A 13,360-nucleotide genomic window follows, 5' to 3' on the forward strand; every position below is an offset into this window, starting at 1 on the left:
CCAGAAGAAATATTTTTTTCGTTGAGCTTGTCTGTTAAATGGTTGTTTTCCATTTTATTGATATCAGTTCTTTGTTATTTCCAGCTTTGTAATTTTTTTTTGGTAATTTCTTGAAATGTATAGATCAATATTTTCAGATTTTTTTCATCTCTAGTATATGCATTTGAATTTAATATTGCAAAAGAAAGTTAAAATTGCCCTCTAAATATGATTTTGGCTGTATCTCACTTGTTTTGATATGTATTTTTTTCTAAAGATTTTATTTATTTATTTGACAGAGAGAGGGAGAGAGATGACAAGTAGGCAGAGAGGCAGGCAGAGAGAGGGGAAGCAGGCTCCCCGCCGAGCAGAGAGCCTGATGCAGGGCTTGATCCCAGAACCCTGAGATCATGACCTGAGCCGAAGGCAGAGGCTTAACCCACTGAACCAGCCAAGTGCCCCTTGATACGTATTTTAAACTGATAAGAACAGATACTACACTTGATCTTATCCAGAAGGCCGAGAAGCGATTGATACATATTTTTAAATTACTATTCAGTTCAAAATATTTCCTAATTTTCATTGTGATTATTTTCTTTTATCTATGAGCTATTTCCTCATGGGCTATGCATGTATTAATGCATTTCCAAATATTTAGGATTTTTAAGTTACATTTTGTCATTAGTAAGTATATAATGATGTTATATATAATAATTAATGTACAAAATTCTACATAATAGTATTCTTATCTTTTTATATCAGGATATAAAATAGTAATTATATATATATACACATATGGATAGATAAATAGAAATGTTTAAATATATGAAATATATATAGATAATTTCATATGGGCATACGTATTTGAAATTACTGTATCTTCTTCATAGATTACAAATTGTATTATTACGAAATGTCCTATCACAAGTAACTCATCTTCTGTTAAATTTTACTTTGTCTGATATTAAAATAGGTAGATCAGTCTATCTTGGTTAGTACTTATATAGTGCATCATTTTCCAAATATTTACTTTTAACTTTTCTTTAAATTTATACACAAGTTTGTCTATAGTAATCATCATGTAGCAAGTGTTGGTGTTTTTTAATCCAGTCTGTCAATTATTGTCTTTTTTTTTCTTTTAAAGATTTTATTTATTTATTTGACAAACAAGGGATGATAAGTACGCAGAGAGGCAGGCAGAGAGAGGAAGGGGGAAAGCAGGCTCCCCGCTGAGCAGAGAGCCCAATACAGGGCTCTATCCCAGAACCCCGAGATCATGACCTGAGCCAAAGGCAGAAGCTTAACCCACTGAGCCACCCAGGTGCCCCAATTATTGTCTTTTTAAATGAATAATTTGGTCAATTTACGGTTAAATAGTTACCATATTTGGTTTTAAATCTACCATCATACTATATTTCTCTATTTTTTCACCTGCTCTGTTTATTTTTCTCTCTTTTCTTCTTCTGGATTCTTTTTTCAATGTTCAATTTCCCCCCTCTATTAGCTTTTAATATTGATTTTAGTAGTTACCCACAGATCATAACAAACGTCTTTGAGTTATTTAAGTTATATGTGAATTAGAACTTTGTAACATACGCTGGACAACACAGGATTTGAGAATCTCTTAATTCCATTCAGTATATCTTGCCTTTTATGTTATTATTTTGTTAATCCCCAATTATTATTATTACTGTTTTCGGAGTCAATATTTATTTACATGTAATCATGTTGTTCTTTATTCTTTTCTTTATTATTTTAGTTCCTCTATGATCATTTTTTTCTTTGCCTTAAAGTCTCCATTTGGTATTTCTGTAACTATGAGTCTGTAGCTAATGAATTCTCTCAAGATTAGTTTACTCCTAACAGTTTTTATTTCCCTTCTTATGTGAAGGGTTTGTTCACAAGATATATAATTCTAGCTTGCTGATTATTTTATTTTAGTATCATTAAGATATGAAGATATCTTTTGGATTCTAAGGTTGCCATTGAGAAGTCAGCTTTTGGTCTAATTTTGCTCTGATAATGCCAATGCCTTTTTTGTAGTTGTTGTTCTGGATTCTTTTGAGATTTCTCTTTTTCCTTATCTGATTTTCAGCACTTTCAATATGACATGTCCAATTTTCTTTTTTCTTTTTTTAATTTTTACTTATCCTGCATGAGTTCCTAGTGTTTCTTGAATGTCTCACTTGATCTTTTTCATTAGTGGGAATTTCTCACCCACTATCTTTTAAAATATTGACTTCTCTTCATTCTCATTTTCCTCTCATTCTGTGGCTCTATTAAGATTTATGTTAGGTCTATTCATGTTTCACTTTTATGCTCTCTTTTCTGTATTATCCATTCTTGGTCTCTGTGTTTTATTTTGGAGATTTCTTCTGATTTATCTTTAGCTCAGTGGTTTCTCTTTAGCTCTTTTTAATCTCAAGTTAAATTCATACATTGGTTTTAATTTCATCATTTGTCTTTTCCTATTCTAGAATTTAATTTCCATTTCTTAGTTGGAATCTTCAATATCGTCTGTCAGTTTCTTGAACATATTACTTACAGTTTCTTTGTTGTTTTTGTCTTGGTCGAATAAATTCATTTTCTTGATCTCCTGTGGAACTGTTTTGTCTACTTGTCTGTTTCGTCCCTTCCTTTCTTGGAAATACCCTTTTCTGTCTATGTGTTTGATTTGATGCAGGATATTGTATATTAAAAATTAACAAGTTAAGAGTGTAGAAGATGTCATTTTAATTGAAATAGGATTAGGTTTTGCTTCTGGCCAACATCTAGGCTGAGAGAAGAAACAATTCCAGATTGCCTTTCTCAAATAAGGAACAAAAATATTAAGGACTTTAGTCTTGTGATTTTGACTATTTCAGGTACATTTTTTACTCATAGGTCAGGCTTTTTATAGTCCCTGCTGAAAACAAGAGATGTTTATTAAGGTCCTTCATTATTTTGTGATCCTTTAATTTCAGTTTTTATCTCCTTGCTTCATGAGTCAAACTTCTCTCATCTTACCAGCTTTTCAGTTGTTTTTCAATAAGTGACTGCTTTGAAGGAGAAACTCCCCCATGTGACAGGATCATCTCTAGGCTTCTTTTTCTTGCTGATCATGACGTCTTAGTTTCCAACACACAACTTCAGTAGCTATCCCATGCATTCAAAACAGAAACTTTGGTTAAAACAGCATTTTGAGCCAAAGTGTGGAAGGAGCCGAGATGCCCTTCAACAGATGAATGGATAAAGAAGATCTGGTCCATATATACAATTGAATATTACTCAGCCATCAGAAATGATAGATACCCTCTGTTTGCATCAACATGGATGCAACTGGATTGAAGTGGAGGGGATTATGCTAAGTGAAGTAAGTCAAACAGAGAAAGACAATTATCATATGGTTTCAATTCATATGTGGAACATAAGCAATAGCACGAGTACCAAAGGGGAAGGGAGGGAAATCTGAAAGGGGAGAAACTGGAGAGGGAGACCAACCATGAGAGACTACGGATGCCGGAAAACAAACTGAGGGTTTCAGAGGAGGGAAGGAGGGAGGGGGTAACGAGGTGATGGGTATTAAGGAGGTCACATGTTGTGATGAGCCCTGGGTGTTTCACGTAAGTAATGAATCACTGAACACTACATTAAAAACTAATGCTGTAGGGGGCATCTGGGCGGCTCAGTGGGTTACGCCTCTGCCTTCAGCTCAGGTCATGATCTCAGGGTCCGGGATCAAGCCCCACATTGGGCTCTCTGCTCAGCAGGGAGCCTGCTTCCCCACCTCTCTGCCTACTTATGATCTCTGTCTGTCAAATAAATAAATAAATAATTTTAAAAAAACAAAACTAATGCTGTACTGTGCAGCAATTAACCAAACATAATTAAAAAAAAAAAAAGAAAAAAAGTAAACCCCAGCATTTTGACCTAGCTGTTCACAGCAGTAGAACTGGTTTGCGCTACTTAATATATCATTACTAATACTAGAACAACTCCCTGCAAATTTTAAGTTTATGTGGCTAATTTAATAATTTTATCCCTTAATTGCTTCTGAATTCTGATTCATGTTTAGAGTGACCATTCCCATTTTGCAGTTATTAGAAGTTTGTGTTTTATTATAGTACTTTTACGGTTTCAGTCTTCATATTGAAAATTTTGATCTATTTGGAATTTATTTCGATCTGCTGATCAAAATATATATACAACTTATATTTTTGATGCCCACCTCTTTATCTATTCTCATTTACTTGACAGTCTATCTTTTTTCATAGACTTAAAATTTTACTTTTTTATATACTAAATTCATCTGTGAATCTGAACCTGTGGGCTTTCTGTTTTTCTATTGCTTATTTGTATATCTCTATTCATATGTCTGACATTCCCTGTTTTTAAAATAACTTTATTTATGATAAATTATCATGCAATACTCTGCATGCCTGTAAAGTGTGTATTTTGGTCTGTTATAACGTGTATACACTAGTGAAACCATCACTACAATCAAAATAATGAAAAAAATTTTCTTTTTGTCCTATTTTAATCTAGCACAAACTGACCCCATTTGCCGTAACCAAGCAACAAAGTAATTGGCTTTCTTTCTTTATAATTTACAGTTCCTAGAATTTTGAAAAATGGAATTCTACAGACTGTATTCATTTTGTCTTTTATTCAGTGTAGTTATTTTCAGACTCATCTATGTTAACTTTATCATAAGTTTGTTCTTTTTTATTATAAAGTAATAGTATTCTATATTTTGAATATACAACTTGTTTATGAAGTCACCTATTGTTGGACATTTGGGTTAATTCCAGTTTTTGTTAAATTTTGATTCCCCTGTAGTTGACATACAGTGTTATATTAGTTTCAGGTGTACAATACAGTGATTCAATAATTATATATATTTCTCAGTGCTCATCATGATAAGTGTACTGTTAATCCCCTTCATGTAATTCACCCATCCTTTCTCTCACCTCCCTTCTGGTAACCATCAGTTTATTTTTTGTAGTTAAGTGTCTCTTTTTTCTTTGAACATATTTTTTGTTTCTTAAATTCCACATAAGTGAAATCATACTACATGTGTCTTTCTCTGACTGACTGACTTCACTTAGCATTATACTCTCTAGATCCATTCAAGTTGTTGCAAATAGCAAGATCTCCTTTTTCATAACTGAGTGAAGTTCCATTGTATTTACATACTACTACTTTATCCATTCATCAGTGGACACTTGGGCTGCTTTCATAATTTGGCAATTGTAAATAATGCTGCAATAAATATAGGGGTGCATACACATTTTTGAATGAATGTTTCAATTTTCTTGGGGTAAACACCCTGTAATAGAATTTATTGGATCATATGGTAGTTCTATTTTTAATTTTTTGAGGAACCTCCATACTGTGTTCCACAGTGGCTGCAGCAGTTTGAATCCTACCAACAGTGCATGAGGGTTCTTTTTTTCCCACATCCTCACCAACACTTGTTTTTTCTTGTGTTCTTGAAATTAGCCATTCTGACAGGCAGGTGTGAGGTGATATTTCATTGTGGTTTTGATTTGTATTTCCTTGAGGATGACTGATGTTGAATATTTTTTCATGTGTCTATTGACTTTCTGGATGTCTTCTTTGAAGAAATGTTTAGTCATGCCTTCAGCCCACTTTTTAATTGGATTATTTATTTGTTGTCTTTTTTTTTTTTTTTTGGTGTTCAGTTATATAACTTCTTTATATATTTTGCATACTAACCCTTTATCATATATGTTATTTGCAAATATCTTCTCCCATTCAGTAGATTCTCTTTTAGTTTTGTATTTTTCCTTTGTTGTGCAGAAGCTTTTTATTTTGATTTAGTCTCAATAGTTTACTTTTGCTTCTGTTTCCCTTGCTCAGGAGACACATTTAGAAATATGTTTCTGTGGCCAATGTCAGATACCTTACTGCCTGTGCTCTCTAGTAGGAGATTTATGGTTTCAGGTCTCAGTTTTAGGTCTTTAATCCATTTTGAGTTTAATTTTGTGTATGGTATGATAAAGAGGTCCAGTTTCATTCTTTTTCGTGTAGCTATCCAGTGTTTCCAGCACCATTTGTTGAAGAGACTCTTTTCCCATTGTATATTCTTGCGTCCTTTGTCAAAGAATTATTGACCATATATGTGAGGGTTTATTTCTGGGAGCTCTATTCTGTTTTATTGATATATTTGTCTATTTTTGTGCCAGTATCAGACTGTTTTGATTACTACAACTTTGTAGTATGTCTTGATATCTGGAATTGTGACACATCTTTTTTTGTTCTTTCCCAAGATTACTTTGGCTATTTTAGGTCTTTTTGGTCCCACACAAATTTTAGGATTATTTGTTTTGATTCTGTGAAAATTGCTGTTTGTGTGTTTTTTAAAAGATTTTATTTATTCATTACAGAGAGAGAGCACAAGCAAGGGGAGAGGCAGAGGCAGAGGGAAAAGCAGACTCCCCACTGAGCTGGGAGCCTGACATGGGACTCAGTCCCAGGACCTGGAGATCATGACCTGAGGGGAAGGCAGACGCTTGACTATCTGAGCCACCCAGATGCCCCTTGTTGTTGGTATTTTGATAGAGATTGCAGTAAGTCTATAGATTGTTTTGGTTAGTATGGACATATTAACAATATTTGTTCTTCCAATTGATGAGCATGGAGTGGCTTTCTTTTTCTTTGTGTTTTCTTCATTTTTTTTTCATCAGTGTTTTATAGTTTTCAGAGTACAAATCTTTTACCTCTTTGGTTAACTTTATTCCTACATATTTCATTATTTTTGATATAATTGTAATTGAGATTATTTTCTTAATTTCTCATTCTGCTACCTCATTATTTATGTATAGAAATGTAATAGATTTCTGTATATTGATTTTGTATCCTGTGACCTTACTGAATTCGTTTATCAATGCTAGTAGTTCTCTGGTAGAAACTTTAGAGATTTGTATGTAGTATCATGTCAACTAAAAATAGTGAAGAGTTTACTTTTTCCTTACCAATTTGGATGCCTTTGGTTCTATTTCTTGTCTGATTGCTATGGCCAGGACTTACAGTACTATGTTGAAGAAAAGTGGTGAAACTGGATATCCTTGTCTTGTTTATGATCTTTGGGGGAAAACTCTCAGTTTTTCACCATTGAGGATACTGTTAACTGTGGATTTTTCTTATATGGCCTTGATTATGTTAAGATATGTGCCCTCTAAACTTACTTTGTTGAGAGTTTTTAATCATGAATGGACATTATACTATGTCCATTGTTTTTTCTGCATCTATTGAAATGATCACATGGGATTTATCCTTTTCTTTTTTGATGTGATATATCTCATTGATTGACTTGCAAATATTGAACCCAACCTTGCATCTTGGGACTAAATCCCACTTGATTGGGGTGAATGTTTTTTTTTAACGCATTGTTGGATAATTCCCATTTTTTCACTATTACAACTAGAGTTGCTATGAACTTTTATCTATAAGACTTTATAGATAGAGTGCTTTTGTTTTTCACAGATAAAGATGGAATAGCCAGCTGTGTGCTTTGTGTAGGTTTAACATTGCTCAACTATTTCCAAAGAAAATGTTTTTATTTTCTTTAAATTTTACATTCCAATAAGAAGTGTATGGGATTTCTGGTTGATCCACATCATCACCAACACTTGATACCATCAGTCTTTACAAGGTTAGTTATTCTAATGGATATATAGTGGTATCTCACTGTAATATTAATTAGCATCCTCTCTAAGATGCGGTGTAAAGATAAAAACAATCTTTCATGTGCTTATCTTCTTTCATGAAGTGTTTGTTCAAAGATTTTGTTCATTTGTTCATTTTATGATATTTCCCCTTCTCATTTGTTGTAAACGTTCTTTTTTTTAAAATTTTGGATATAAGTCCTTAATCAGGTATGCTTTTTAATATCTTCTAATCTGTGAATTGACTTTTTATTTACTTGTCTTTTGGGGGAAAAGAAGCATTTAATATTGATGAAATCCAATTTAATGATGTCTTTAAATCTACACACAAATTTGTGGACAACTGACATCTTCACAATATTGATTCTTCCAATCTATGAATATGGCCTCTTTCTTCAATTATTAAGTTTTCTTTAATTTTTCTGAGGTATGTTTTAGGGTAAAGGCTCAGAAAACAATGGCCAATAGCTCAAATTCAGCTCATGGCTTGATTCTGTATGGTCCATGAGATAAGATTAAATTTTACATTTTAAAGAGTTGTCAAGAAAATAAGGAATAAAATGGAATAGAGATTATCTGTAGCTTATAAGCCTAAGATATTTAATACATGGCCCTATACAGAAGAAAATTTGTCAGCCGTGTTGTAAAGAATTGTGTGTAATGGTCTTGAACATAACTCACTAGATTAATTCCCAGGTATTTTATATATTTTTTAATGCTGTTGAAAAACATCTTTTTATTAGTAAGTTTACTTAAAATGTAACATTCTTGGTACATGTTAGTTCAATGGATATTCAATGAATAAATGAACAAAAACATTTTCACTTTCTCACATAAACTTGTGAAACAGTCTGTTAAAGGATATTGATTTAAGACCATGACAGATGAGCAAAAGGGAAACACAGGGAAGAGATTCTGGAGGGGGTAGGTTTCATTTCTTTTGTGGTTTTCTACTTTTGCTCTTTCCTCATGGGCCTTTTTCCCAACATCTACTTCCTCTGAACTTCTGACACCTTGGAGAAATGGCAGTTGGTGCTATATAATTGAGGAAATTTAAAAGGCATTATTTTTAAATTTTTTATTTCTTTAGTATTCACTGCTGGTATATTGGTCAGGGTTCTCCAGAGAAATAGAAGCAATAAGATAAATGTTTTAAAAAATTGGCTTACAGAAACAAAACAGAGGATCATAGGGGAAGAGAGGGAAAAATAAAACAAGATGAAATCAGAAAGGGAGATAAACCATAAGAGACTCTTAATCATAGGAAACAATGGGGAGGGAGGTGGGACATTAATTAGTGATGGACATTAAAAGGGTATGTGATATAATGAGTACTGGGTATCATATAACACTGATGAATCACTGACCTCTACCTCTCAAACCAGTAATATATGTTAATTAATTGAATTTAAATTTAAAAAACAAAGAAATTGGCTTCATGTTTGATTGTGGGTTTTGTTAAAAGTTTCCATAGGGCAGGCCTGTGGACTAGAAGGTCAGGTAAGAGTTGATGTTCCACTTGAGTCCAAATACCTCAGGGCAATAGGCTGGAAACTTGAGCAGAGTTTCTATGTTGAAATCTCAGGGAAAATTGCTTCCTTTGGGAAAGCTCAGTCTTTGCTCACAAAGCCTTCAACTGATTAGATGAGGTCTAACAAAGATTCTCTCTTGACCAAACTTTAATGAGGCTCCTCTAAGCTGTCCCTCAACCAGGACCTAACTTTTGAGCTTCTGAGTTGATTTCCTCATTGTTCAATTTTAGCAAGAACCCACTAACTCTGTCCAAATTCCCACTATTCTTTATATGTGAAATTAAGGCCAATCTCTATAAGCTGGAAGCCTGTTTCTCCGTCTCCCACTCTCCCTGCTTATGTTCCTTCTGTCACTGCGTTTCTGTCAAATAAATAAAATCTTTTTTTTAAATGTCAAATTAAAGTGAGGACAAAAGGCATTTTTTTTAAAGATTTTATTTATTTATTTGATAGAGATCACAAGTAGACAGGCAGGCAGAGAGAGAGAGAGAGGGAAGCAGGCTCCCTGCCGAGCAGAGAGCCCAATGTGGGACTCGATCCCAGGACCCTGAGATCATGACCTGAGCCAAAGGCAGCGGCTTAACCCACTGAGCCACCCAGGCGCCCAACAAAAGGCATTCTTCATGCATTCTCAATCTCTGTGGAAATCTTGACTTCTTTCTTTTGGTCAAGTATGGTATTTGCTGACTTTCCATTTATCATACCGAGAAGATATTTTTATTTCTAGTTTGAGATATTTTTTTTAAGTCAGGACTATGTGTTTATTAAATATTTTTCTGCATCTGTTGAGTTGGTTTTTCTTCTATTCAGTTTATAAGAATTACATTAGTTCATTTCCAAATTTAAACAATTCGTGCATTCCTGTATTAAATCCAATTTAGTTGCATTGTGACCCTTTTTCCCTCCCTCTCACTCCCACTCCCCATACATATACACACAACACACATATAGAACACTTGGATTTGATTTTAAGACTTTTGCATCTAAATTTTCAGTGAGTTTCACTTGCAATTTTTACTTCCTGCAATGTCCTTCTCAGATTTTGATATTATGATTATGCTGGCCTTGTAATGTAAGGTATACATTGCTCCCTTCCTCTTTTTAAATGCATTTTTTGGAAGAGTTGCATAAAATTGGTAATATTTCTTCCTTAAGTGATAAAATTTATTATCTGGAGGACTCTTTATAATGAATTTACTAAAAATAAGACAGTTAAACTTTTATTTGATTCAATTTTGATAATTTATGTTTTCCTAGGAATTTGTCTATTTTATATAAATTTTGAAATTTGTTGTAATTTGCTTATAGTACCTTGTTATGTTTTTAATGTGACTAGAATCTGTAATAATACCTTTTTTTATACCTCATGTTGTTTGTTCCTTCTTCTGGTGTTGACTATTCTTTCTGGTAAGTATATATCAATTATATAAGTTTTAGTATCTGAATAATTTGTCCATTTTATATTATTGAATTTATTGGAATAACATTCTTATTAACTTTTAATAATTATAGGATGTGTGATGTCTTCCTCCTTTCTTTTTCTGGGGGAGGGGCCTAGGGAGAGGGAGACAAACAGACTCCTAGCTGTGCGGGGAGGCTGATGCAGGGCTTGATCCCAAGACCCTGAGATCATGACCTGAGCCGAAATCAAGAGTCCAATGCCCAGTTGACTGAGCCACCCAGGGGCCCCTGTCCTCCTCCTTCTTGATATAGGTATATGTGTGTGTACACACACACACACACACACACACACACACACACACACACACACGGTCCGTTTATAGATTTTTTTTTTTTTCCTGAAAGAACTAACATTTGGCTTTGCTGATCTGTAAGAATGCTTCCTTTCTTTTTCATTTAATTCCTGTCTTATTCTTTTTCTTGCTTTTCTTTGAAATATGTTGCTAATTCCTTTATGGCTTAATACCCGATTTTTTTTTTTTACCTGATTGATTTATATAAGTGCTCCATATGTATACTGTAACTGTTAGATGCACTATTTCTTGTGGGTCATTTAGGTCAATTTTGTTAATAATTTTTTAAAAATGGTATAGCTCTTAGTAATTTTTATCTTCTGATCTAGTTAGTTACTCTAAGTTAGCATATTAATCTAGATTTGCCTTTCTCATTTCAGTTCTGTCCATTTTTAAAGTACAGGTTGATATTTTGTTAGAGGATTACATCCATCATTTTAATTACTATTGCATTCAGTTATATTCTCTTTATGTTTCTAGGATTTGGCAATCCATCAAATAGATTTACAGCTCATTCAGTTAAGCATGCAGGGAATAACAGGGTAAAGACTAGCAAAGTACATCAGAATAGCTAAACTCTTTTACATATTTAGACATTATTAATAATGGAATGTTTGGAATTTTTAAAGTAAATTCTAAAGAACTCATCTAAATGTCACTTTGTTAACAGTGACAGTATGTGCATTCCACACGATTTATAAAACTATTAAAGAAAATAAACTCTTGGGTTTATATTTGTATTTTCTCTTTTCTTTAATAACCATATCTTCCCAGAAATGTCTCGACTTTTCAAGTATTCTAATAGTCAGATTTTTGTTCTGTTGTTTCTTTTTCTTACATTTCAGTAAGGTTTTCTTTTTTCATTTCTTTGGATATATTCATTTTCTACTTTGTTTTAATCTTTCTTCTGCTTTAATATAAGAATTCATAATTATGCATTTCTATGTTCTAAGTACTAGTATAATGATAGCTTTCATATCTAAGTTATTTTCTTAATCTGCTTGGTTATTTTTAATAATTTTTTGTTAATTTTCCTTTCACTTTTTTTATTTTAAAAAATATTTTAAATACACTTATTTTGTTTTCTGTTTTTGAAAAATACAGTATCTTCAGGCTTTGTATATCCGAAACCTGTGGACATTGTTTTTATAGTTCTTTTACTCTCTTATTTTTTATTTACTCATTTACTCTCATTTTAGACGGCTGGTTTTTATGGGAATGAGTCACCCAGGTGATAGGCATCCTTGTCTGGAATTCGTATGAGTGCTTTTGCTAGGAATTTTCATTAAAAGTTTTAACTATTTACAAATCAAAGAAAATTTGAGTAGGTCAAGTTTCCTCAAGTTTCCATTTTCCTAGGAGAAATTTTCCACCCCTACAAGTTCTTCCACTGAGAGCGGTGGCCCTTCTAGATTCCCAGCTATACCTGTAGGGGAGAGGGGTGATGGCTGGAGTGGGTAACCAATTTGGTTACGCATTCTATTTGGCCTCAGTCTCTTATTTGTCTTGCATCTGTAAAGTCACCTGATCCAGGACCTTGCTACTAAAAAATGTGGTGCTTAGAGCAGCAATTATCAGCATCTCTTGGGACTCTTGTTAGAAATGCAAAATCTTAGGTACCGGTTTCAAAAGTTGTTCTTTGGATTTTTCTTTTTGTTTTGGCTGCCCTTCCTGTCCTAACACGTACATTTTCCAATGTCTTCTGTGTACAGTAAGAAGTTAAAAAATAATTTTAGGAGCAATCGCGTTACCCATTTAACGCAGAAATAAAAAACAAAACGAAAGGACATCGACATCTGTTCTTTACACGCAGTGTGTTTGCTAAGACGGGCTTATGTCCGTTGGCGCGCGTGATCGATCACATGCTATTAAATGTATCAGCGAGGATGAAATCCATTCGTGCTTTCGTGCCTCTGCCAGGTTCTACTAAACTCATAGGTCTCCCTACCCCACCGTGCGCCATTCCCCGGCGAGGTTTCCTGCAAAGGTTCGTCTAGTTCAATCACAGTAGGCCACCAAAACCACCGCGAAAACCCGGAGTAACGGATTTGGGGCGTAGCTAGGATCCCCTAGGGAGCAAGGAGAATTTACAGAGCATGCGCAAAGACGGGTGCGCACACATGCGCAGTGGTCCGCGCAGGGCCGCGCGCCGGTCTCTCCGGGAGGCTTGGAGCCTGCGCGCGGTTGACGTGTTCCGTGGCTGTGAAGGCGGCGAGGCTCTGGGAGGGGAAGGAGCAGAGGGAGGGAGGGTGAGGTGGGGGGCTGAACCCGGAAGTGGGTAGGCGCTGGAGCGAGCGCGCCGAGAGTGGAGCTCAGCGGCTGGGAGCCAGCGGGGGAGCCCTGGGTTCCCGGTAATGGATCTGTGGGGCGTTTGCCCAGGGAAACTGGGGTGGGAAGGGTAGCGGGTTCGCGTCGGCGAGTGCAG

General features: G+C 34.6%; 1 protein-coding gene and 1 non-coding gene across 3 annotated transcripts in view; one reads left to right on the forward strand and one right to left on the reverse strand.

Moving 5' to 3' along the window:
- Positions 1-323: 323 nt before the first annotated feature.
- On the reverse strand, positions 324-510 carry LOC123928570. The gene has a single exon (XR_006815776.1). It is a non-coding gene; the product is annotated as a U2 spliceosomal RNA (small nuclear RNA).
- Positions 511-13,178: 12,668 nt separating this feature from the next.
- ZBTB41 (zinc finger and BTB domain containing 41) overlaps positions 13,179-13,360 on the forward strand; it is a 51,715-nt gene continuing 51,533 nt past the window's right edge. For both annotated transcript variants that reach the window (XM_045982424.1, XM_045982425.1), the window contains exon 1: positions 13,179-13,286. The gene's annotated coding sequence lies outside the window, so the exon portion shown is untranslated. The remainder of the gene's footprint in view (positions 13,287-13,360) is intronic.

Source organism: Meles meles, chromosome 17, assembly GCF_922984935.1.
Source record: "Meles meles chromosome 17, mMelMel3.1 paternal haplotype, whole genome shotgun sequence".
Classification (NCBI taxonomy): Eukaryota; Metazoa; Chordata; class Mammalia; order Carnivora; family Mustelidae; genus Meles; species Meles meles.